We start from the raw sequence: 27,452 nt of genomic DNA, 5'->3' as shown, positions 1-27,452 counted from the left end.
TTTCAAATGAGCACTTTAATACCTGGACTGAATGGAAGGCCAGAAAAAAAGACCCGTAAATGCACACGGCATTACATGTTTCCTCTGTCCTGCTCTGTTTTTTAGGCAGGATGGAATGCCAAAGACCAACGGGGCTGAGGCAGGATCCAAATTTCTAATGAAAATCCAAAAAATACATTGCAGATGATGGAAATCTGAAATAAAAACAGAAAATGTTGGAAAAACTCAGCCGGTCAGGCAGAGTCTTTGGAAAGAGAAACAGTTAACATTTCAGGTATAGGCCTCTTCACAGAGTCAGAGAGTTACAAAGCAGGGAAACAGGCCCTTCGGCCCAACTCCTCCATGCAGACCAAGATGCCCATGTAAGCTAGTTTTATTTGCCTGTGTTGGGCCAATATCCCTCTAAACCTTTCCTTTCTAAGTGTCTTTTAAATTGACCACCTGCTTTTCTCCATGGATGCTGCCTGGCCTGCTGAGTTCTTCCAGCATCATCGTGTTTTTTCTTCTAGATTCCAGCATCCACAGTCCTTTGTTTCTCTTTTAAATGTTGTTGTTGTACCTGCCTTAACCACTTCCTCTGGCGGCTCATTCCATTTACACACCATCCTCTGTGTGTAGAGGTTCCCCCTCAGGTCTCTTTTACATTGTTCCCCTCTCACCTTAAACCTGTGCCCTCTAGTTTTCGATTCCCCAACCCCTGGGAAAAAGACTGTGTGCATTCACCCTATCTATGACCCTCATGATTTTACACACCTCTGTAAGGTCACCCCTCAGAACTGGGAAATAGAGAAAACAGTTAGTTTGTTCCTAAAGCAAAAGACAGAGACAATTTACTTTTAGAAACAAACTACGGACACCCGATTTATGTATGTTTGGGAGACCAGCAGGATGGATTTGCCATCTGCTGCAGGGCTCCAGGCATCTTCTGCCGGGCGAGAACACAATTTGCGGCCACATTTCCAACTTGCAAACTGTTTGGGTTACGAACGGTAGGCAGGAAAGGAACCCAGTCATGATCTGGGGACAACATATAACCTGCTTCCCTCCTTCCCAGTTCTGATGAAAGTGCATGGACCTGAAACGTTGACTTTTTCTTCTCCACAGATTCTGCCTGACCTGCTGAGTTTTTTTTCCAGCATTTTCTGCCATTATTCTAGATTTCTAATGACTGGGAGCTCAGTCAGCTCTTGCAAGCTTTCAGATATTTTATGCATAATGTTTACAGCACAGAAATAACTCTTTGTTCCAACTAGTCTGTGGCAATGTTTATGCTCCACACAAACCTCCTCCCCCCATCCTATCACCATATCCTTCCATTCCATTTCTGTGTATTTCTGTGTAGGTGGGCAGGCACGGTAGTGTAGCAGTTAGCGTAACATTATTACAGCGCCAGTGGCCCAGGTTCAATTCCGGCTGTTGTCTGTCAGGAGTTTGTACGTTCTCCCCGTATCTGCGTGGGTTTCCTCTGGGTGCTCCGGTTTCCTCTCACATTCCAAAGACGTACGGGTTAGGAAGTTGTGGGCATGCTATGTTGGCACCAGAAGCGTGGCGACACTTACGGGCTGCCCCCAGAATATTCTACGCAAAGATGCATTTCACTGTGTGTTTCAATGTACACGTGACTAATAAAGAAATCTTTTCTTATATTATCTTATATCCTTCTATTCCATTTCTATGTATTTACTCTGTTTCCCCTTAAATCCATCCCTGCTGTTTGGCTAAATTGCTCCTTGTACAAGTGTGCACTACATTGCTCGCTGTGTAAAGGCTTCCTCCCAGATGGGTGAGCCACTGCACTACAACTCCACTGACCCAAGTTCAATCCTGGTCTCCGGTGTTGTCCGTGCAGAGTTTGCACGCTCTCCAGGTTTCCGCTAGCTGCTCCAGTTTCATGATAAAATTGTAATTTATTTTCTATTGTCACATGTACCAAGATACAGTGAAAAACTTCTGTCTACATGTTATCCACACAGGTAATTCCATGCATAAGTACATTGGGGTACATAAGAGAAAATAAACAGAATGCAGAATATAGTGTTACAGTTACAGATAAAGTGCAGTACAGGTATTGGTACTGGTATTGGTTTTGGTTTATTATTGTCACTTGTACTGAGGTACAGTGAAAAACTTGTCTTGCATACCGATCGTACAGGTCAATTCATCACACAGTGCGGTTACATCGGGTTAGTACAGAGTGCATTGAGGTAGTACAGGTAAAAACAATAACAGTAAAGTGTCCTGGAGGTCGGAAGATCACCAGCCCTGTAAGAAGATTTAAAAGAACTTTATTAGTAATAGTAAGTGACATAGAATTTAAATTTAAAAGTGTAGAATGATTATAGTAAAGGTAATGAGTAGATCTGTAGAGAGCAGCTTGCAACATCACCATGCTCTGGTAGACAAATAAGGTGCAAGGGCCATGATGAAGTAGATTCAGAGATCAAGAGTTCAACTTTAACGTATAAGAGGTCCATTTAAGAGTTATATAACATCAAGATCGAGGCTGTCTTTGAGCCTGGTGGTACGTGTTCTCAAGCTTTTGTATCTTCTGCCTAATGAGAGGGGCGAGAAGAGAGAATGACCAAGGTGAGAGGGATATTTGATTACGTTGGATGCTTTGGTGAGGCATCTGGAAGTGTAAACAGAGTCAATGGAGGGGAGGGTGGTTTCCGTGATAGACTGGGCTGTGTTCACAACTCTCTGTAATTTCTTGTTGTCTTGGGCAGAGCAGTCGCCATACCAAGCTGTGATGCATCCCGATAGAATGTTTTCTAAGATGCATCTATAAAAATTGGTGAGGGTAATTGGGGGTATGCCAAATGTCCTTAGCCTTCTGAGGAAGTAGAGGTACTGGTGTGCCTTCTCGCCAATAGTGTCTACATGGCTAGACCAGGACAAATTGTTGATGATACTTGGGAGTGCTTGTGCATGAATCACAAAAGGTTGGTTTGTAGGTGCAACAGGTTATCAAGGATACAAATGGAATGTTGGCCTTCATTGCCAGAGGGATTGAATTTAAGAACAGGGAGGTTATGCTGAAACTGTACAGGGTACTGGTGAGGCCGCACCTAGAGTACTGCGTGCATTTCTGGTCTTATTTGAGAAAAGATATGCTGGCTTTGGAGGCAGTGCAGAGGAGGTTCACCAGGTTGATTCCGGAGATGAGGGGGTTAGCCTATGAGGAGAGATTGAGTCACCTGGGACTATACTCACTGGAATTCAGAAGAATGAGAGGGGATCTTACAGAAACATATAAAATTATGAAAAGGATAGATAAGATAGAGTTGTTTCCACTGGTAGGTGAGACTAGAACTAGGGGACATAACCTCAAGATTCAGGGGAGTAGATTTAGGACAGAAATGAGGAGGAACTGCTTTTCCCAGAGAGTAGTGAATCTGTGGAATTCTCTGCCCAGGGAAGCAGTAGAGGCTACCTCAGTAAATATATTTAAAACACAGTTAGATAGATTTTTGCATCGTAGGGGAACTAAGGGTTGTGGGGAAAAGGCAGGGAGGTGGATCTGAGTCCACGGCCAGATCAGCCATGATCTTATTGAATGGCGGAGCAGGCTCGACAGGCCGGATGGCCTACTCCTGCTCCTATTTCTTATGTACTTATGTTCTTATATTTACACCTTGGAAATCAAAGCTCTCAACCATCTCCACCTCAGCATCATTGATACAGAAAGGAGTGTGTACTCCACCTTGCTTCCTGAAGTCAATAACCAGCTCTTTCGTTTTTCTGACATTGAGGGAAAGGTTGTTGTCTTGATACCATGCCACTAAGTTCTCTATCTCCTTTCCCTTTCCAACCATGTGTGGGTCACTAGGTTAATAGGCCACTGTAACTTGTCTCTAGTGTATTGTGCGTGGCTGAATTAATGTGAGGAGAATTGGATATATAGAATACTAATGGAGGAATGGGATTGCTTGTGGGCCAGCATAGACTCATTAGGCTGAATATGTCATAAGCACATATGGAAGATATGAATCCCTGTTCAATTTATAATTTACCCGTGTTATATTTATTGCTCCTTGCTTTGGAGTCCACAAGTTGAAAGATTATGTTCAGCATTTACCTTTATTAAACCTTTATCAAAGTCTCCAAGGTCACTGTTCAGCTCTCTCCTTCCTGTGGAAAAAAGGCCCAGTGTTGCTTCCGTGCATTCAGGCACATATCACCCTTTGACAGGGTGACCAGACTTTTATTTACTTGCTTGTTCAGTTCGTTGTAGGTAGCCTTAAGCATTTGGAAAACATCAGCCCTGAACTGACAGCATCAAATTCCAGCAAATGATTGCTCATGCTTTTGAATGCTTTTTTTTTGGCTTTGGAGTAGAAGCATTAAGCAATTCATTTCAAAGTGCAAAAACAAGGAATTTAATCTGAATACTTTAAAGGAAGAAAAATACGTTTGCATTTATATAGTATCTTTCACTTCCATGGGAGATATCAAAGTGCTTAACAGCCAATGGCTCATTCTTGAACTGTGATCAATCGTTGCTTTGTGATTCATCATAGAATCATAGAAACAATATAGTCTAGAAGTCAGCACACTAATACAGCAGTTAGTATAGAAATTTAAAGACTACAGGGTAGTATGGAAATTTGAAGACTACAGATGCTCGAAAATTGAGGTAAAGGCAAAAAATGCTGGAAACACACATCAAGTCAGTTAGCATCTTGTGGAGAGAGAATCAGTGTTCATGTTTTGGGTTCTGATGAAGGGTCCCTGTTCTGAAGTGTTAACTCTGTTTCTCTCTCTCCAGATGCGGCCTGACCTGCTGAGTGTCTCCAGCATTCTTTGCTTTTGTTAAGCTCAAACCTCACTGCTGCGGGTTCTAGATTCACAGATCGTGTGGACCAGGCAGTACAGCAGACATTATTCTCTGAATGACATGAGTGAACCAAGTGGGAGTTTACAACACAATAATTTTGTGGTTATAGTTTCCATTAATTATTTAATTGGATGATTTGTAAATTCCAAGTTGCCATGGTGGGATTTGGATTTATGGGTCTGGATTTTTTGACCAGGTCTCTGGATTACTATTCCAGTCACAAACACCATGACACCATCACAGATTGTGTACTTTGATCTCACAGTGCCAATCAAACCCATGATCTTATCCATCCTGCTCACTGACAATTAATGGCTGACTGTAGAATTCATCTCCACCTTACATTTGTTTCATGATGGTGTGCTATGATCCTAAGGAAAAGAGCCACAACAGATCTAATCTTTAAAGTATCAAGCAAGGTTATGTCATTGTCCCAACACTTTGCTCGGGCAAATGGGGCTAGTTTGGTGGGCACCATGGTTGGTATGGACGAGTTGTTCCAAAGATCCTGTTTCCGTGTTGTATAACTATGACTATATGACAGTTTTAAAAGATATTAATTGAAGGGTATTGGCAATTAAACCAAATGAAATGCAGCACATGAGAAACCATACCAGACAATGACTTTGTCAATTAACTGTATTTCTTTATTAATTATGATTAGTAAAGGGGTTTCCAGAGTTATTGCTATTGATCACCTCATGAGGCACCTTTTTAGACATTTCTTTGCAAACTTTATAGACATGGCTTTGATTTTATAGCCCATTATGTATGGCTAAATTTGGCACCTTTTCCATATATGCACTTGTTTGATACTTTCAAATTCTTGCTGGTTCTCATAATCAATTGAGCCACCTGGTCCGCAGTTAGACTTGTAAAATACTGCCCCTGGTACACAGTATCTTGAAATTATCTGTGTCTCTTAGTATCAGGAATAGTGGGGGGGGAGGGGGGTAGGGGGGTGTAACAGAGCACTGTAAATTTGTCTCAGGTGGAATATACTGTAACTGCAGCTATGTTCTCAACTGGCACTATCCAAATATTCAATGTCAGCGTGACCCCACTTCACATCATCCCTTCAGCTTCTGTTTTCAATTCTTCCATTTAGCTCTTTCTTCTCTCCTCGATTGTCTACGTGGGTATCAGAAATAACTTGCTATAGAGTTTATTCTCACTCTACCTCTCTCTCCCTCTCTACCAGCAGACGAAGATGTAAAGCTGTGACATGGTATCATGACAACAACCTTTCCCTCAATGTCAACAAAACAAAAGAGCTGGTCATTGACTTCAGGAAGGGGGGAGGTGTACACGCTCCTGTTTACATCAACGGTGCTGAGGTGGCGAGGGTTGAGAGCTTCAAGTTCCCAGGAGTGAACATCACCAATAGCCTGTCCTGGTCCAACCACATAGACGCCATGGCCAAGAAAGCTCACCAGCACCTCTACTTCCTCAGGAGGCTAAAGAAATTTGGCATGTCCCCTTTGACACTCACCAACCTTTATTGATGCATCATAGAAAGCTTCTGGATGCATCTTGGCTTGGTATGGCAACTGCTCTGCCCGGGATCGTAAGAAACTGCAGAGAGTTGTGGACACAGCCCAGCACATCACAGAAACCAGACTACCCACCATCGACTCTATCTATACTTCTCACTGTTCCACCCAGCCGGACCATTCTCTCTTCTCCCATCTGACAGAAGATACAAAAGCTTGAAAACATGTACCACCAGCTTCTATCCCACTGTTATAAGACTATTGAATAGTTCCCGAGTATGATAAGATGGATTCTTGACCTCACAATATAAGTTTGCACCTTACTGTCTACCTGCACTCCACTTTCTCTGTAGCTGTTACACTTTATTCTGTATTCTGTATTGTTTAATCTTGTGCTACCCAAATGCACTGTGTAATGAATTGATCTGTATGAACGGTATGCAAGACAAGTTTTTCACTGTACCTCGGTACATGTGACAATAATAAGCCAATTCCAATTCCAATTTCAAAGTTCTGGGGAAGAAGGTGTGATGACCCTTACCTGACTTTGGAAAAGAGCTACCACAATTCTAACAAGCTGAATATGTTCCATTTGGGTGCCACTGAAAGTTGACTTTGTTTGGTGAAGCAGACCCTTTCATCAGACTGATCAAGAGCTTTACGTTTGAACAACCACAGGAGGTTAGTCAGCAGCTATGAATGCGTAGGCAAAATAGATGAGGTATAGAATTACGACGACATAGGAGACTGCAGATGCTGGAATCTGGAGCAACAAACAAGAAATCAGAGGAACTCAATGGCTCAGGCAGCATCTGTGGCAGGAAATGGACAGTCGACAGACAGACCTGAAGCATTGACTGTCCATTTCCCTCCACAGATGCTGCCTGACCCCACTGAGTTCTTCCATCTTCTGTTTGTTGCTGAGGTATAGAATTAGCCATGGTCTAATTGAATGGTGAAGCCAACCCAGGGCCTACCCTTGGTCCTATATCTTCTGTTGTAATATAACATTTCAGCGAGTTCTGATGAAAGGCTTCAACATTAAATATTAATGAGATTTCTCTCTCTCACAGAACTCTATCTGTTACATAACCAGCTGAGTACTTCTTGTGTTGGGATTTCTTTTATTTCAGACAAATCTGTCTTGTCATAATTGAATCTATTCTGAACAATTCTCCCTTTCTTCTTTCCAGATTCATCTATTGTTCTCTATTCTGGTTTCTGATTGGAGTTACTGTTTTATTCACTGTGATGATGTTTGGACAGATTGAATGAAGCTTGTCAGATCCCTTTAAGGTACATTTCTCAGGCCAAGTATTGATGGATGTAGCAGTGCCATTTTGAAGTCTCTCTGCAACATGTGACTTTTGTGGATCGCAGGGGAACTTAATCATGTATCCCTTGCTGTCAACCCTTCTTCAGCTCCTTAACGTGAGACTCTGTGCCTGTGACATGGTCTCAGCAGCTCATGCAGTGATGATGTCCCCTTCAATCTTGTAAAAGCTTGGCTCTGTGTAAGTCATGACACTGAAGACTGCACATCAGAGGGAAGGGGGAATACTAATAGGGAGGTGGCGGCACAACAAGCCCATCGGGCAGTCTGTGAAGCAGCAGCACTACTTGCACTAGAAGCATCATTTAATTTCATGGGCGTTTGGTCAATTTGGCTGAAGACATTTGCAGTTAATCTCAAGTGGACATTTAGGCTCTCTGATGCTAATTCTTTTTCTGTGCTGTTACATTATCAGTCAGGTCAGGTTGGTAGTAACTGATGAATTAAGCAGCATTTAAATTTCCACCACCTTTCAGCAAGATTTATGTCTTATGTAAGTGATCAGATTTTACAATAGTCTCATGTTCTTCATGAGAAATTTATTGCACATTGTGCACAGCGTGAAATGTTGTAACTACGTCTCAGACTTTAAAACCAGTGAAACTGTTTTAGTAAACATCCACGGAACATCTACATATTCCTTAAAGCACATTGGGCTCACAATGATGATAGAACTGGCCATCACACAGACACATTGACTGCTATGCCTTTGCTGTTTGAAGAAAGACAGGTTTGAGGCAGGGAACGGTTTTGTAAGAATGTTAATGCTTTCAGCAGCAATATTACACTGTGCAGTTTGATGAAGCATGGAAATAGATGACACAAAAGTAGCCAATATTAGAGGAAAAGAGATGATCAATTATGATGTGTGCTTCCTGGTCATTTGATGTGATCCACTTGCGGCATTTCAGCAGATGTTGTTACTGTCTCCTTTTATCCAGCGCATCCTGAGGGTGGGTAATCAGTGGCGAGTGACTGGTGAATGTTATTGATGCATCATTAACCTTCCCTCAGTTATTAACCTACCCACAAGTTACCCTCAGAGGCAGAAGTTTATCATTAAGCCACACTTGCTTGCTTAGAGGTCCAATAGGGAACTCAGAAGAATGCAATTCACCCAAAGTGTAGTGAGAATATTGAAATCAATCCCACAGGGAAAGGCCAGAGATGCATTCAATGGGATAGTGCAGCAAACACATGAGGGGATAAAAGGTTATGCTGATGGAAATAGATGAGGAGGCTTGAATGGAATATTTATGCTAGGACTGATTGGATGGGCTGAATGGCCTGATACTGAGTTTTTTACTCAATGTAATGAATATTATGTGGTTTGCTGGGGTCAATTGACTCTAGGTCTTATTCCAAACTGAAGAAGAATTGTCTTTTATACAGAACCTTGCGGGACATCCTCAAGCTCTTTACAGCCAATGAAATACTCTTTAACGAACAGTGACTGTCTTGGTAGGGGCAGGCACGGTAGTGTAACGGTTAGCGTAATGCTTTACAGCATCAGCGACCTGGGTTCAAATCCGGCTGCTGTCTGTAAGGAGTTTGTACGTTCTCCGGGTCTGCGTGTGTTTCCTCCGGGTGTTCCGGTTTCCTCCCACATTCCAAAGATGTACAGGTTAGGAAGTTGTGGGCATGTTATGTTGGCACAAGAAGCGTGGCGACGCTTGTGGTCTGCCTCCAGAACACTATGCAAAAAGATGTATTTCACTGTGTGTTTCGATGTACATGTGACTAATAAAGATATCTAAAAAACTGTGGCAGTCAGTTTGAGTGCAGAAAGCTCCCATGGAAAAGTGTTGTGATAATAACCAGATATCGGTTACAGCATTGTTGATTGTGGGATAAACACTGGATGGGAATGAATGGCTGTACTGTCTGGCTGAACTTTACTGCTTTTTTTCATAAAGTCAAAGTCAAAAGTCAAGTTTATTGTCACATGCACAAGTACACATATGCACAGTGGCAATGAAAAACTTACTTGAAGCAGCATCAAAGGCACATTGCATCATTAAGCAGCATTCACAAGAGAAAACATACTGTATATTAAACAAAAATTAGACCCAATTTCTACAAGAAAGAACACAATTAGAACAACCACCCCCCCCCCCCCCCCAACAAAGGCCATTGTGTTAAAGCATGCACATAGTTAGAGTAAACAGGGAAACTTGGATCATTGCAGCTCTAACAACACAGATAAGATCTTTATTAGTCACATGTACATCGAAACACACAGTGAAATACATCTTTTGCGTAGTGATTTTGGGGGGCAGCCCACAAGTGTCGCCACGCTTCCGGCGCCAACATAGCATGCCCATAACTTCCTAACCTGTACATCTTTGGAATGTGGGAGGAAACCAGAGCACCCGGAGGAAACCCACACAGACACGGGGAGAACGTACAAACTCCTTACAGACAGTGGCCGGATTTGAACCCAGGTTGCTGGCGCTGTAAAGCATTATGCTAACCACTATGCTACTGTGCCTGCCGCACCCAGGAAGCTAGGTATCTTCCAGGACACAGCAGCCCACTTGATTGACACCCCATGCATAACCTTAAGCATTCCCTCTCCCCACCACTGGGGAAATGTTCCTCCTTGCATATCCTCTAAAATATGCACTGCAGCATCTCTCCAAGACTTCTCTGACAGTGTCTATTAAATCTGCCACCTTCATTATCACAAATGGATAAGGGCAACAAAGATGAGAAAACACCTCCAGCTTCAAGTTCTCCAATTCACAAACCATTGCTGATTGGAAATATATCAACATGATTTCACTGTCATTGGTCAAAATCCTTCTCAACGGCACGGTGAGCCCTCAAGCATTCCAGTTCCAGGAGATGGATCACCATCATCTTTTCAAGGGCAGTAAGGGGTTGACAATAAATGCCAGCACTGCCCAGAATGAAGGTACCCAAATCAAACATCTCCACACATTTATTGAACCATAGAGGGCTTCACAAGGTGCATTCTGATCATCTGCCTTCCAGAATACCAAACCAACCATCCCCTTGCTATATCCAACTATTTCAGGTGACTCCAGTTTTATTCTCTCTCAACAGCTTCCTTTACTTGTTGAGCAAAATTACACTCGTTCCTGAATCAGGAGGTTGTGAGTATAAGTCTCACTTCAGAAACTTGAGCACGGAGGTCCAGATTGGAACTTAGGGCTGCATCCATTTGGAACTCAGGCCACTGGAAGTGTCTTCAGATGAGATATTAAACTGAAGTCCCATCAACCCTCTGAGCTAGAAAATATTCCAAGGTGCTGTTTTAAGAAAGGAAGAAATGATCTCTCCAATGTCCCAGGCAACGTCTCTCAACCAACATAAGGTAAAACAGTTTAATGGGGTATTATCTCATTGCTTATTTGTGGGACTTTTCTATTGGCAGTCACAATTCCCCACCATCCAACAGAATCAGAATCAGGATCAGGTTTATTATCACTGGCATAAGTCGTGACATTTGTTGTTTTGTGGCAGCAGTACAGTGCAAGACATTAAAATTACTATAAGTTACAAAAATAAAAAAATAGTGCAAAAGAGGAATGACGAGGTAGTGTTCATGGGTTCATGGACCTTTCAGAAATCTGATGGCGGGGGGGAAGAAGCTGCTCCTAAATTGTTGATTGTGGGACTTCAGACTCCTGTACTTCCTCCCCGATGGTAGTAATGAGTTTGTACGTTCTCCCGTGTCTGCGTGCGTTTTCTCCGAGAGCTCCGGTTTCCTCCCACATTCCAAAGAAGTACGGGCAGGTTAATTTGGGTTTAAAAAACGGGCGGTGCAGACTCATTGGGCCAGAAGGGCCTGTTACCACGCTGTAAATAAAATTTTTTTAAAAGAGCGTGTCCTAGGTGGTGAGGGTCCTTAGTGATGGATGCTGCCTTCTTGAGGTACCGCCTCTTGAAGATGTCCTTGATGAACAATATGCAAGACAAGTTTTTCACTGTACCTCGGTACAAGTGACAATCATAAAGCAATACCAGTACCAATATCAAACTGTCTATGATGATGGGGAGGGTTGTGTCTGTGATGGAGCTGGCCGAGTCTACAAGCCTCTGCAGCCTCTTTCGATCCTGTGCATTGGAGCCTCCATACCAGGCGGTGATGCAACCAGTCAGGATGCTCTCCACAGTACATCTGTAGAAATTTGCAAGAGTCTTTGGTGACGTACCAAATCTCCTCAAACTCCTAATGAAGTAGAGCCACTGGTGTGCCTTCTTCATGATTGCATCAATGTGTTGGGCCCAAGATAGATCCTCTGAGATATTGATGCCCACAAACTTGAAGCTACTCACCCTTTCCCTTAATGAGGACATGTGTGTTCTCCTGACTCTACCTATTCATAATCAATTCCTTGGTCTTGCTGACGTAGAGTGCGAGGTTGTTGTTGCGACACCATTCAACCAGCCGATCTATCTCACTCCTGTACGCCTCCTCATTGCCATCTGAGATTCTGCCAACAACAGTGTTGTCATCGGCAAATTTATAGATGGCGTTTGAGCTGTGCCTAGCCACACAGTCATGAGTGTAGAGAGAGTAGAGCAGTGGGCTAAGCACGCATCCTTGAGGTGCGCCTGTGTTGATTGTCAGCGAGGAGGAGATGTTATTACCAATTTGCACTGACTGTAGTCTCCTGATGAGGAAGTTGAAGATCCAGTTGCAGAGGGAGGTACAGAGGCCCAGGCTTTGAAGCTTGTTGATTAGTACTGAGGGGATGATGGTATTGAACCCCGAGCTGTAATTGATAAACAGCAACCTGACGTATGTTTTGTACAGTTCAAATTTTCTTTCTTTTTTGTTGCCCTAGTAAATTGGTTTATTATTGTCACATGGACTGAAGTACAGTGAAAAACTTTGTTTTGCATGCCATCCATACAGATCATTTCATCACATCAATACATTGAGGTAGTACAAGGGAAAAGTAATACGACAATTCAATAAAAGAATGTCCATCATAGAAACACAGAAACAGGCCCTTTGGCCCATCATGTTCATGCTGACCTATGTATTTATCTACACCAGTTCCATTTACCTGCATTTGATCCATAGCCTATTATGCCTTGGCATTTCAAGTGCTTGTCTGGATGCTTCTTAAATGCTGTGAGAGTACCTGCCTCCACCACCTCCTCAGACAGCATGTTCCAGATTCCAACCACTCTCTGGGTGAAAAGATTCCCCCTAAACCACTTTACGTTTATGCTCCATTGTTTTAGACACCCTCACCAAGGGAAAAAGACTAGAACTATCCCATCTATCCCCCTCATCATTTTGAATATCTCGATCAAGATGTCAAGATCCCTTGGTTTTACAGTATTATTGTTCGTTACAATCCTGCAAATGGGCCTCATTCTTCTATCTACCTTCACCGATAATTTGCAGTACACTGAACTACCCTGAGATTTTGAAGAACTACATAAAAATAAACACACTGTCTCCTTTGTTTCTCACCTTTCCTTTCAGATTTTAACCTTTACAAAGATCAAAGATCTCTCAGAAGTTTACGGAACAGAATAGTTTATTGATTCATCAGGAAATAACAGTTGCTGTAAATATCAGGAGACCATTCAACCCATCAGATCCATGCTACTCCCAGCAGATCAGTCCCATTTCCCTTCAACTTATTCTCTCTCTTACCTGCCCATCAGCTTTCCTTTGACTCCTTTGCCACTTATCTACACTAAGGAGGAATTTACATCTGCTGACCATCAACCACCCATTTATACCAACCCTACGTTGATCCAAATTTTATTCTCTGCTGCCTCACTTTCTAAATTCAAGAGCCCAACTGCATCCCCCATTTCACCTATGCTGTTAGGTCCAACGTCAACCATGATCTCTGGTTTTACCCTCTCCCTTTAGAATGCCCTGCGACTGTTCTGTGACATCCTTGACCCTGGCCCCAGGGAGGCAACATACCATGGAAATGAGATGCTGGAAATCTGAAGTAAAAGCAGAAAATTGGTGTTGGTATTGGTTAATTATTGTCACTTGTACTGAGGTAGAGTGAAAAACTTGTCTTGCATATAGTTCGTACAGATCAATTCATTACACAGTGCATTGAGGGAGTACAGGGTAAAAACAATAACAGAATACAGAGTAGAGTGTCACAGCTGCAGAGAAGTGCATTGCAGGTAGACAATAAGGTGCAAGGTCAAACAAGGTAGATTGTGAGGTCAAGAGTCCATCTCATCATATAAGGGAACCATTCAATAGTCTTATCACAGTGGGATAGAAGCTGTCCTTGAGCCTGGTGGTATGTGCCCTCAGGCTCCTGTATCTTCTGCCTGATGGGAGAGGAGAGAAGAGAGAATGACCTGGGTGGGTGAGGTCTTTGATTAGGACTAAATAGATCAGGAAAAATACCACTCCAACAAGATTTGAGACACCGGCACAGATCTTGCTGATGAATGTGAATAGTATCACATGACATAGAAGGAGGTCATTTGGCCCATTGAGTCTATACTAGCTTTCAGAATAGGTCCATCAATCTCATTCCCCCTCTTATTTCCCAGTAACGTATTCCCTAATGCCCCCACCTCCAACCCTGATTCTTGCACTGGCCACTTACATTAAGGGTGATTTACCGTAGCCAGTTAACCCAACAACCGTCACAGCTTTGGGATGCGGGAGGAAACCAGACCATTTGGAGAAAACCCACACTGTCACAGGGAGAACCTGCAGACTCCACACAGACAGTAACCAAGGTCAGGATTGAACCTAGGTCACTGGAGTTGTGAGGGAGCAGCATCACTCTGAGGCAACCACACTACCTTTGTGCCGTTGGATTGGAATGACCACACCACTATTCTGTTGTTGAATATTGGAGCAATTCATGAGCTGTGAAACCTCAGACCTAACCCTCATGAAAGACCAAATCTGTCAATCCGTTCCATTGTATGATTCATCCAGTGGCACGTTTCAGCCTTGCTGGGGAATCGCCTGTCCAATCATACACATAGTCCAATCTGCCCAGGATCCGAGACCCCACTAATTTCAATGGAGATAGTTGGGTGAAGAGTCAGGAGCAAAGATGAAGATAAATTTTGCTCTTATGTTTTAAGTGATTCGTAAGTGCTTTACGTGTTTTTAATTAACCTTCAATTTTAACTGTTTTAAAAAAATAATTAATTTTTAAATTTTAAAATGATTACTTCAATTTTAACAGATGTCTCTTAAAATTGGATGTATAAAAACCAAGGTTGGGGAATCAAGAACTAGAGGGCACAGGTTTGTGAAAGGGGAGAGATTTAATAAGAATCTGAGGGCCAACTTTCTCCACCCAGAGGGTGGTCAGTATGGAATGAGCTGTCAGAGGAAGAGGGTGAGGCAGGTACATTAGCAACATTTAGAAGGTACATGGACAGGTACATGAATAAGAAAGGTTTAGAGGGATATGGGTTAAATGCAGGCAAATGAGACTAGTTTAGGAGGGAATGTTGGTCAACATGGACCAGATGGGCAGAAGGGTCTGCTTCTGTGCTGTATGACTCTCTGACTTTATGACTCCATTGCAGCTTTTAGCTGGGGTCCGATGGCCAGCTTCACTGGCTATCAGGGACATTTGGGAGAACATACTGCTGGACTCTGGGATATGGTGATGGAACAAGAGGCATGGGGTGGGTCACAGCTCACGATCCTGGCGGATGAGGGTTCGGGCTAGTTGGATCTGACCCACGTGTTTTTTTAGAACAAGGTGCAGCGATTAGCATAACGCTATTACAGCATCAGCGACTTGGGTTCAATTCTAGCCACTGCCTGTTTGTACGGTCTCCCCGTGTCTGCGTGCTTTTCCTCCGGGTGCTCCGGTTTCCTCCCACATTCCAAAGACATACGGGTTAGGAGGTTGTGGGCGTATGTTGGCACTGGAAGCATGGCGACACTTGCGGGCTGTCCCCAATCTTATGTTATCGAATCTTATCTGATCTACTTCCACTCAGTTTCCCTGAATGTCTGAACCCTCCCTTCATCTCCATTGCCCTTGCAATATTTTTCTGTTTATCTTGTTTCCCTAATCCTCAGTCTGGCTGCATCTTTTCAACTGTTGACAGCTAATAAACTCTCTTCACAAACTTGTCACTGGAGACGGTACCCTTCTCTGCAGGTAATGGTCCAGTGACCAAGGTTCAATCCTGACCTCCGGTGCTGTCTGTGTGCAGTTTGCACGTTCTCCCTGTGACCACATGGGTTATTGGTGTTGGCATCTCTTTGGATGTAACTTTAAACTGAGGTCCAGTCTTTCAGAGGGAGGCGGAGCAGGGTCGCAGGGAGTATCAACAGTTCTAGGGCAGCAGAGTGGCGCAGCTAGTAGACCTGCTGCCTCACGGCTCCAGCGATCCAGGTCTGACCCTGACCTCGGATGCCGTCTGTTAGAGTTCTCTCTGTGACTCAGGTACTCTAGTTTCCTTCCACATCTCAAAGACGTGCATGTTGGTAGGTTAATTGGCCACTATAGATTTCCTCCAGTGTGTGGGAGAATGGTAGAATCTGGCAAGAGTTGATGAGAATCAGAAAGTGAATCAGATACAACCACCTCCTTTAAGAGGCAGCTAGACAGACACTTAAATAGGCAAGGCATAGAAGGATACAGACCTAATGCAGGCAAATCAGTCTAGTCATAAGATAAGATCTTTATCTTTATTAGTCACGTACATTGAAACACACAGTGAAATGCATCTTTTGCATAGAGTGTTCTGGGGGCAGCCCGCAAGTGTCGCCACGCTTCTGGCGCCAACATAACATGCCCACAACTTCCTAATCCGTACGTCTTTGGAATGTGGGAGGAAACCAGAGCACCCAGAGGAAACCCACGTAGACACGGGGAGAAGGTACAAACTCCTTACAGACAGTGGCCGGAATTGAACCTGGGTTGCTGGTGCTGTAATAGCGTTACACTAACCACTACACTACCGTGCTTGCATAGAGTCATACAGCATGGGAACAGGCCCTTCGGTCCATCTGTTCCATGTCAACCAAGGTTCCCATCTAAGCTGGTTCCATTTTCCTGTGTTTGGCCCATATCCCGCTAAACCTTTCCTATCTATGTACCTGTCCAAGCACCTTTTAAGTGTTGCTAATGTACCTGCCTCAATCACTTCCTCTCGCAGCTCAGCCTAAAATTGATCACCAGGTCATCTATTTTGTTGTTGTTCGTGGCTGCTGTGTTTCTTACGACAGCAGCTGCAGTTTTAATGTACTTCCATGGCGGAATAGAGTTTGGGTTTGTGATATAAATGCAAATTCTTTCTTTCAATGGAGTGAGCCAGTTTTCCAGCAACACCCTATTCACTGGAAGAATTTACTGCACTGACTTTGAACAGATGGTGTGCAGACAAGAAGCCATTGTGTAATATTTCTTTCTTTGCAACAACTGGGGCCAGAATGATATTTCTGTAAATCATTTGGGAGCTTGAGCTGAAGTTGGTGCCCATGGGAACAAAACTTCAGTGAATCGTGAAAATCATTTCATTCATCCAATAGGCGACTGCCTCAGATTCTGTTCCACCTGCTAATTCAGCACAGTTGTCCTGTACCACTTACTTATTCTTGTGCTTGTGACTGACATCAGCTCAGTGAAATCCATGGCAAGATCGCAGTAAATAGGTCAAATGAGGTACTGTGTTACCCAATGAAAGTCCCGTAAATTATACTGAAGGGGTCTGATTGTGATGAGGGATATGCAGTAGCTGTGACTTGAGGCAGCTTGGAAGAGAGAAATGGAAGGGGTCAAATCTGTTGTCCAGATGCAGAGAGTCATGGAGAAAGACCCTCCAGCCAGCTAATCCACAATGACCATCAACCACCCATTTTCACTAATCCGACATGAATCCCATTTCTATTCTCCCCACATCCCTATCAAAATTTACGAGAATGTTGCCAAGACTCAAGGACCTGAGTTACAGCAGGCTAGGACTTCATTCATAGATTATAGAGCATAGAACAGCAACAGTACAGGAACAGGCCCTTCAGCTCATGATGTTGTGCTGAACTGATTAAGCTAATGTCACCTAACTAATTCTGTCTGCACGTGGTCCCTACCCCTCCATTCTCTGCACATTCATGTGCCCACCTAAGAGCCTCTTAAACACCACTATTGTATTTGCCTCCACCGCCACCCCTGGTAGCACATTCCAGGCACCCACCACTCTCTGTGTAAAAAATTTGCCCCTCGCACCCATTCATTGGAGAGTAGGAGACTGAGGGGTGACCTTATGGAGGTGCATAAAATTATGAGGCACATAGATAGGGTGAATGTACACAGTCTTTGTCTCAGGGCTGGGGAATCACAAACGAGAGAACGTAGGTTTAGGGTAAGAGAGGAGAGGGACCTGAAGGGTAGTTTCTTCAGGCAGGGGGTGGTGGGTATATGGAACGAGCTGCCAGAGGAAGTAGTTTCAATAACATTTAAAAGACTTGTGGACAAGTACATGGATAGGAAAGGTTCAGAGGCATATGAGCCAAAATGAGCAAATGGGACTAGCTTAGGTGAGGACCTTGGTCGACATGGACGAGTTCAGCTGAAGGGCCTGTTTCCATGCTGTATTACTCTTATGACTCTATAGTCTATTACTCCTAGATTCTACCGCTCACCTACACAGCGGGGCAATTTACAATGGCCAATTAACTTACCGACTCCCATGTCTTTGGGATGTGGGAGTTAACCAGAGCACCTGGAGGAAACCCATTCAGTCACAGGGAGAACATACAAACTCCATGCAAACAGCACCCGAGGTCAGGATTGAACCCGGGTCTCTGGCGCTGTGAGGCAGTGGGTCTACTAGCTGCACCACCGTGCCATGCGTTAAGATGGGTAACAAAAGAATCAGACATAATGGAGGAATGATTGGGGTAATGGATGACCAAAAGGCAGAGCAAGGGAGGGAGGCAGGTAGTCTGGGAAGCCTCAGAGTGCGTCTCACCCCAGAAGCTTTGATCGATGGTGGAAAACTGTGGGAGTGAACATTCCTCTGGGGAATGCAGCCAGAGCCAAGATCAGTACTTTGGTGGCTCAGCTGCACAAACGGAGGAGGATTAGGAATCTTTGAACAACAGTGGTAGGAAACCAAATTATCAGGAGGAATAGACAAGCATCTCTGTGGCTATAGACTGAATCAAGGATGGTGTGTTGCCTTAAATAAAAACAGAAAATGCTGAAAACACATTAGCAGGTCAGGGAGCATTTGTGAAAAGAGAAACTGTTAGCTTTTCAGATCCTAGGCACCTCATCAGAGCTCAATCTGCATTCTGGGACCTCGTCTTGGACTGAATTCTGATGAGGGGTCTCGGAGCTGGAATGTTAATTATTTCTCTTTCCACAGACTTGCTGAATGTTTTCAGCATTTTCAGCAAGACAAGAAAATTGGTCATTGACTTCAAAAAAGGGGGCAGTGTACATGCACCTGTCTATATCAATGGTGCTGAGGTCGAAAGGGTTGAGAGCTTCAAGTTCCAAGGAGTGAACATCACCAATAGCATGTCCTGGACCAACCATGTAGACGCCATGGCCAAGAAAGCTCGCCAGCACCTCTACTTCTTCAAGAAGTTAAAGAAATTCGGTATGTCCCCTTTGACATCGCCAACCTTTATCAATATAACATAGAAAGTATCGTATCTGGATGCATCACAGCTTGGTATGGCAACTGCTCTGCCCAGGGCCGCAAGAAACTGCAGAGAGTTGTGGACACAGCCCAGCACATCACGGAAACCAGCCTCCCTTCCATGGACTCTGTCTATACCTCTCGCTACCTTGGTGAAGCAGCCAACATAATCAAAGACCCCACCCACCTGGGTCATTCTCTCTTCTTCAAGATGGACTCTAGACCTCACAATCTACCTTGTTTGACCTTGCACCTTATTGTCTATATACTTCCCTGTAGCTGTGACACTTTACTCTGTATTCTGTTATTGTTTTTACCCTGTACTATCTCAATGCACTCTGTACTACCTCAATGCACTGTGTAATGAATTGATCTGTATGAACGGTATGCAAGACAAGTTTTTCATGTATTTCGGTACAAGTGACAATAATAAACTAATACCACTACCAATATCGATAGTTCAAAATCATGAAGACACAAAAGATTGCAGATGCTGGAATCTGGAGCAACAAACAGTCTGTTAGAGGAACTCAGAGGATTGAGTAGCAACTGTGTGGGACCTCTCCACAGATGCTGCCTGACCCGCTGAGTTCCTCCAACAGACTGATTGTTAGTTCAATATCATATTGCCCTGAGTTTCTGGAGACATTTCAGACCTTGGAGAATGTTGGGGCTGATATTATGTCTCCAAAATCAGAATTAAAACAATTGAAATTAAAATTTTGAAATTAATAAAATGAATTTATTATTGTCCGAATCCAATTAGTTTGCATTGTTCTGCTTCTGGGTTGTAGTAGTTGATTGGCATGGTATTACCAATTAGCAGTTCATAAAAAGGGGCGGCTCTGCTGTTTACTATTGGCTCTAACTTTCAGCCATATGTTTGCTCTAATGTGCAAATTCAACAAAACTTACTTTCTTTTTCAATCTTTTTATTAGTTTTCAAATTAATACAGATTAATATATTAATGTTTATACATGTAATACAAAGAGATCAGGAGAACAATCATGACATGGATAATCATAAAGAACAATAAAGTATAAAAAAATCTGTAGATCCAACGATCTGTTAGTGAATGAATATAATATAAAAGAAAAAGATTTATTATAAAATATAAAAGAAAGAAAAAAAAATCCCCAAAACAATAAGAAAAATTATAAACAATATATCAAACCAAACTAAGCTAAAAAAAATTCAAAAAACCCAGAGAAAAAAAATGGACTAAAATTTCTCAATAGAAACAGAGCAATATTATGTCATCAACTCCGTTCCTCTAAATTGAAAGGTTATTACAAGGGGATCTATATCATGTGAAAATATTGAATAAATGGACTCCAAACTTCCTCAAATTTAAGCAAAGGATCAACAGTACCACTGTTTCCAAGTTTGAACATGATATAGTTTGAGAGAACCATTGAAAAGTAGTAGGGGGTATTGGATCCTTCCATTTAAGCAAAATGGATCGTTTGGCCATTAATGTAACAAAGTCAATCATATGGTTAGCGGAGGCAGATAGATGACCAGATTCTATCCTTGATAAACCAAAAATTGCAGTGATAGGATGAGGTTGTAAATCAATCTTCAATACATTTGAAATAATGTTAAAAATATCTTTCCAATATTTTTCCAAAAGAGGACAGGACCAAAATATATGTGTCAAAGAAGCCACATTCGATTTACATCTGTCACATATAAGATTTATATGTTGATAAAAACGAGCTAGCTTATCTTTTGACATACGGGTCCTGTGAACTACCTTAAAGTGTATCAAAGAGTGTCTGGCACACATTGAAGATGTATTAACTAAATGAAGAATTTTCTTCCAAGTCTCTGTAGGTAAAGATGTCTGGAGCTCACTTTCCCAATCATTCTTAATTTTGTCCAGTGGTTCTGAATGAATTTTCATAATTATATCATAAATTATTGCAATCAAGCCCTTCTGACAAGGATTAAAACCAAAAATTTTTTCCGTAATTTCAGTTTTGTAAGGTGTGGGAAAAGAGGGTATAGTAGCTTTTAAAAAATTTCTAATTTGCAAATATCGAAAAAAGTGTGATCTAGGCAAATTGTATTCGTTAGACTATTGTTCAAAAGATGAAAAACAGTTATCAATGAATAAATCACGAAAACATACTATTCCCTTCCTTTTCCTTATGGAAAAAACTGAGTCAACTCTGGACGGATGAAAGAAAAAATTAGATTGAATGGGACTTGATAGATTAAATTTATTCAATCCAAAAAATTTATCAAATTGAAGTTCTTAAAACTTTCAAGAAGGTTGAGGCTGAACTGCCATTTTCAGAAGGTTTATGCTAAATTAGCCAGCAACTCATGTTAACACTCTTCCTTGACATGACATGCTGGACAACATGTCCATTAATTATGGAGTGTGTCATGAAATGAACATTATTTTATTGACAGGTTCTGGGCCATTTTCATGTTCTTGTCCCCAAGCATGTGTCCATTGAATGCCGTACACCGATAACTTCCAAGTGCATCTGGTTTAAATAGATTTGAGAACGTTGTTATACTACTTTTAATCTGATTATTACGATTCAGAATCGTTCAACTTTACGGACCCATGACTGGAAATCATGGATGTGCTGGAGGCAGCCTGCTTCACTGAAGAGTTGTCCAATAGGAAAAGGGCTATATTGCCCTCTTGATTTTCCATCAGAAACCCGGAAATAACTAAGCAACATGGTACCAACTCCAGGACATTCAGCTGAAAAGCCACTTAAATATTAAGGGTAATTTACAGTGGCCAATTAATCTAACAGCCAGGACACTTTTGGGATGTGGAAGGAAACCGGAGCGCCCAGACGAAACCCACATGGTCGCAGGACGAATGTGCAAAGTCCACACAGGGAGCACCCAAGGTCAGGATCGAACCTGGGTCTATAACCAACTGCACTATCTGCAGCACCATTGCTGCCTACAATGGTGACCTGCAGTTTGGCAAAGCCTATATTAGGGATGATATTTCAGCAACACCGTGAACAAAGACCCAAGTGAAGATTGTGTGAGTTTTTAACGTTGGACAGGACTTGTTACTACAGGCCTGTCAACTATGGCTGAGTTTGACACCCGCAACCCAAACACCCACCATCTCTGAAAAAGGACTTCAAACTCAATTCCAAAGTCATGAGCTTTCATGATTTTAAGCATAACTGGCATTTTCCTTCACTCCTCCAGTTGGTGCTTTCTTCAACAACTTTATGGTGTAAACTAGCTTCATGTTCTTGAATATACATTACCATTTACGGGAATAGTATTTACAGGATTTAAGACATCTGATATGCTGCTTGTAAATCCTAAATGCTTTTAGTCTTCTTGATTAAAGAGCTCTTTCGATATGATTTTAGAATTGCCATCTAATCTTACATTTAGAGGTGAAGGGCTTGAAATTAATTTAGAAGCAGCTTTGTCTTTGTCTGGCTGCATATCTGCAGATGGGATTATTGTCCTATACTGTCCGCAGGCAGATTCTTAATTTGCTTTATTAGATCGTATATCGTCACACCAAACTGGGTAATGGCCATAGCCCAGATAACAAGGTGCAGACGAAAGATAGATCAGTTTTAGGGTTTAGATGCTTGAATTGTGAAGAAGCAAAGACTGGGGGGATATAAGGATAACAATGGTTTAAGATAAAAAACAGAAAACAGTGAAAACAGTCAGCAGTTCAGGAAGCAGCTGTGAAAAGAATAACAGTTAATATTTCAGGCCTAGGACCCTTCATCAAAAGGGAGAAAGGTTTGATGCCTTTTATTTTGAAGAATCAGAAACTAGGAGGATTCACTTGGGGGATATAGCTCCTCTGCTTCTTGACCCCTCTGACAATGGGAACAGCTTCTCCCTATCTATGCTACGTCATTCCTTCATGATTTTAGTCAAACTCAAAGTTGAGGTTGTTGTCAATGAAAACTCAGGCCCTCAAGTCTTGGCAGCATCCTTGTAAATATTGAAGACAAGAAAGCTCACCAGCGCCTCTACTTCCTCAGGAGGCTAAAGAAATTCGGTTTGTCCCCTTTGACTCTCACCAACTTTTATTGATGCACCATAGAAAGCATCCTATCTGGATGCATCACGGCTTGGTACGGCAGCTGCTCTGCCCAGGACCGCAAGAAACTGCAGAGAGTTATGGACACAGCCCAGCGTGTCACGGAAACTAGTCTCCCCTCCTTGGACTCTGTCTTTACTTCTCAATGTCTTGGTGAAGCAGCCAGCATAATTGAAGACCCCACCCACCCATGTCATTCTCTCTTCTCTCCTCTTCCATCAGGTAGAAGATACAAGAGCCTGAGGGCACGTACCAGCAGACTTAAGGACAGCTTCTACCCTACTGTGATGTCTATTGAATGGTTCCCTTATACGATGAGATGGACTACCTTGTTGTGACCTTGCACCTTATTGCTTTGTACTTTCTCTGTAACTGCGACACTTTACTCTGTGCTGTTATTGCTTTTACCTGTACTGCATCAATGCACTCGGTACTAACCCAATGTAACTGCACTGTGTAATGAATTGACCTGTACGAACGGTATGCAAGACAAGTTTTTCACTGTACCTCGGTACAAGTGACAATAATAAACCAATACCAATACCGAGATGACTTGAAACTTTGTTCCTGTGACACTTTACTCTGTATTCTGTTATTGTTTTTACCCTGTGCTACCTCAACGCACTGTGTAACGAATTGATCTGTACGAACGGTATGCAAGACAAGTTTTTCACTCTACCTCGGTACAAGTGACAATAATAAACCAATACCAATATCAAAATCAGTTTACCATGCCAGCTTAAGACAGTGGAACATTATAAAACTGTGACAAATACAAATGAAGGATTTAGAACATAGGGTTACCATTTCCATCTCGGTCACCCATGTGGAAACAGATTCTTCCCAAAATCCTGACGAGGGGTCTTGACCCGAAGAGTCGACTGTCCATTTCCCCCCATAGATGCTGCCTGACCCGCTGAGTTCCTCCAGTGCCTTTGTGTGTTGCTCCTGATTTCCAGAATCTGCGGTCTCCTGTGTCTTTCTCTCCCCAAAATCCTAGTCGTTTTGCATTAATTTTTATTCAAACAAATCATCAAATGCAATATCTACCATGAACTAATGCAATTGAGCAATATTTATTTTAACAATAAGTGTGCTAATGTGGTTCACTTTGATTAAAGCAGCTGAAAATTAATTTATCACTGAAATTGTATTTTTTTAATCAGCTTCAATCCGTTCCTATGAGTAACCCAAAATTACTGATACAGCTTCAAAAGATGTACTGAGTTGTTTTTTTGTCATATTGAGATGCTGGACTCAGATTCTGAATAAATGAATAAAAAAAAATTCTTATGGTGCACTTTTAGTCTTAATAACAGCCTCCTCAAATTGGAGCAATTAGCAGAAACTCGCCATAGTGATTAATATATCCTGGGGGCATGGACAGTTTTGTGGGAAGCTTATTGGCAAAGTGGAAAGTACAACTAGCTAAACCTTTACGAAAGAAACCAGATTAAGCTTGACAACCTCTCAGATTTAACTAAGGTATAAAATGCCCCTTGGATGTTGAATCACTTCATATTCTTCACTAGCCAAACAACAACACTTTTAACCTGGGCTGAAGGGATAACAGCAATGAAGAGGTGTCAGTGCTTCAGGCATCAAGGGGTGTGGGGAGAGTGTGGGATTATCCATGATCGCAATGAATGGCAGAGCAGCCTTGAAGAGTTGAATGACTAACTTTAACTCATATTTTCCTGTGTTTCTATGCTTTTAACTTAATGAAATGTTTCCAAGGAACTCAACAGAAATATCATCAAACTGTGATTTGACACAGAGGTACAGAGAGAGATAACAGGTCAGAAAGACAATCAAAACTTAGTTAAGGAGATGAGCTTTAAGACGCTCATGCCCCAACAAGCTGAAGGCATCAGTGTTGGAGCAGTTAAAGTCAGAAGAGTGCACGAAGCTGGAATCAGAGGAGTGAAGGATTGAAGGGCTAGAAGAGGTTGCAACGTTGGATGGAATGGGAGGTTGGGGTAATTCCATGGAGCGAAGGATGAGGAGATGAAGGTGTGGATTTTAATGTCGAGTTGTCATTGGATGCACAAAGCAGCTGCACAGGTTGACTCTGTGGTTAAGAAGGCATACGGTGTATTGTCCTTCATCAATTGTGAAATTGAATTTAGGAGCCGAGAGGTATTGTTGCAGCAATATAGGACCCTGGTCAGACCCAACTTGGAGTATTGTGCTCATTTCTGCTCACCTCACTACAGGAAGGATGTGGAAGCCATAGAAAGGGTGCAGAAGAGATTTACAAGGATGCTGCTTGGATTGGGGTGCATGCCTTATGAAAACAGGTTGAGTGAACTTGGCCTTTTCTCCTTGGAGTGACAGAGAATGAGAGGTGACCTGATAGAGGTGTATAAGAGGCATTGATCATGTGGATAGTCAGAGGCTTTTTCCCAGGGCTTAAATGGTTGCTACAAGAGGACACAGGTTTAAGGTGCTGGGGAGTAGGTATAGAGGAGATGTCAGGGGTAAGTTTTTTACTCAGAGAGTGGTGAGTGCGTGGAATGGGCTGCCGGCAACGATAGTGGAGGCGGATACAATAGGGTCTTTTAAGAGACTGTTGGATAGGTACATGGAGCTTAGAAAAATAGAGGGCTATGGGTAAGCCTAGTAATTTCTAAGATAAGGACATGTTCGGCACAGCTTTGTGGGCCAAAGGGCCTGAATTGTGCTGTAGGTTTTCTATGTTTCTATGTTACCAGATTGAGAGCCAATGCAGGTCAACAAGCAGAAGGATAATGGATGAAGTTAATGGCAAAACAGGTACATGGGTGGAATTTGAATACTGGAGCACGTTTGAGGGGCTAAACAGCCTGTTCCTGCTTCCATTTCTTGACTTCATTGACCAGTAAGCCTAAGATCTGTAGTATGTAAGTTACTGGAGGGGATTCTGAAGTATAAGATATACATGTATCTGTAAAGAGAGAGATTGATTCGAGGTAATCAGCAGCTTTGTAGTCGGGAGATCCTTGGAGCGTAGGAGACTGAAAGATGATCTTATAGAGGTGTATAAAATTATGAGGGGCATAGATGTGAATGCATTCATCTTTTTACTAGGGTTGGGGAATTAAGAACTAGAAGGCATTGCTTTAAGGTGAAAGGGGAAGGATTTAATAGGAACTTGAGGGGCAACTTTTTTACTGAGAGGGTGGTATGTATTTGGAATGAACGCCCAGAGGAAGTGATTGATATTGATACAATAACAAAAGTTAAAAGGCATGGATCTGCAAAAAGAAAAGTACATGGATAGGAAAGGTTTAGAGGGATATGGGCCAAACGCTGGCAAATGGAACTAACTTCGATGGGGATCTTGGTTGGCATGGACCAGTTGGGCTGAATGGCCTATTTCTGCGCTGTTTGACTCTATGACTCTATATTTTCCTTAGTGAATGCAACTTGGAACAAGTCAAGACACAGAATCTTAGACGAGCAACAGTTTATCCAGTTAAAAGCTGGGGAAGTTAAAAGAGAAATAAAGGACTGCAGATGCTGAAATCTAGTTCAAAAACACTATGATGCCGGAGGAACTCAGCAGGCCAGGCAGCATCCGTGGAGAAAAGCAGGTGGTCAATATTTCGGGTCAGGACCCTTTCTTCATGACTGAAAACAGGAAAAAGGGAAGCTCAATATATAGGAGGGAAAAGCAGACCAGTGATAGGTGGACAAAAGAAGGGAGGTGGGGTGGGCACAAGGTGGTGATAGGTAGATGCAGGTTAGAGATAGTGATAGGCAGGTGTGGGGGAGGAGGGGAGAGCAGATCCACCGGGGGATGGGTCATGGGTAAGGAGAGAAAGGAAAAAAAAGTAGAAAAAAGGCTAGGGAGGTGAAGAAGAGAAGAAGCATGAGGGGGGGGGTGGGGGGGTTGTGGGGAAGGGGTGAGGATTACCTAAAGTGGGAGAATTCAATGTTCATGCCATTAAGCTGCAAGGTTCCAAGATGGAAAATGAGGTGCTGTTCCTCCAGTCTATGCTTGGAATTCTCCTGGCAGTGGAGGAGGCCGAGGACTGACATATCAGTGATAGTGTGGGAGGGGGAGTTGAAGTGACTGGCAATGGGGAGTTGTAGATCGCGGTTACGGACAGAACGCAGGTGTTCTGCGAAATGGTCAC

Source organism: Pristis pectinata, chromosome 1 (assembly GCF_009764475.1).
Source record: "Pristis pectinata isolate sPriPec2 chromosome 1, sPriPec2.1.pri, whole genome shotgun sequence".
NCBI lineage: Eukaryota > Metazoa > Chordata > Chondrichthyes > Rhinopristiformes > Pristidae > Pristis > Pristis pectinata.
The sequence above is the reverse complement of the archived record's forward strand: the minus strand, read 5'-3'. Positions refer to the sequence as shown.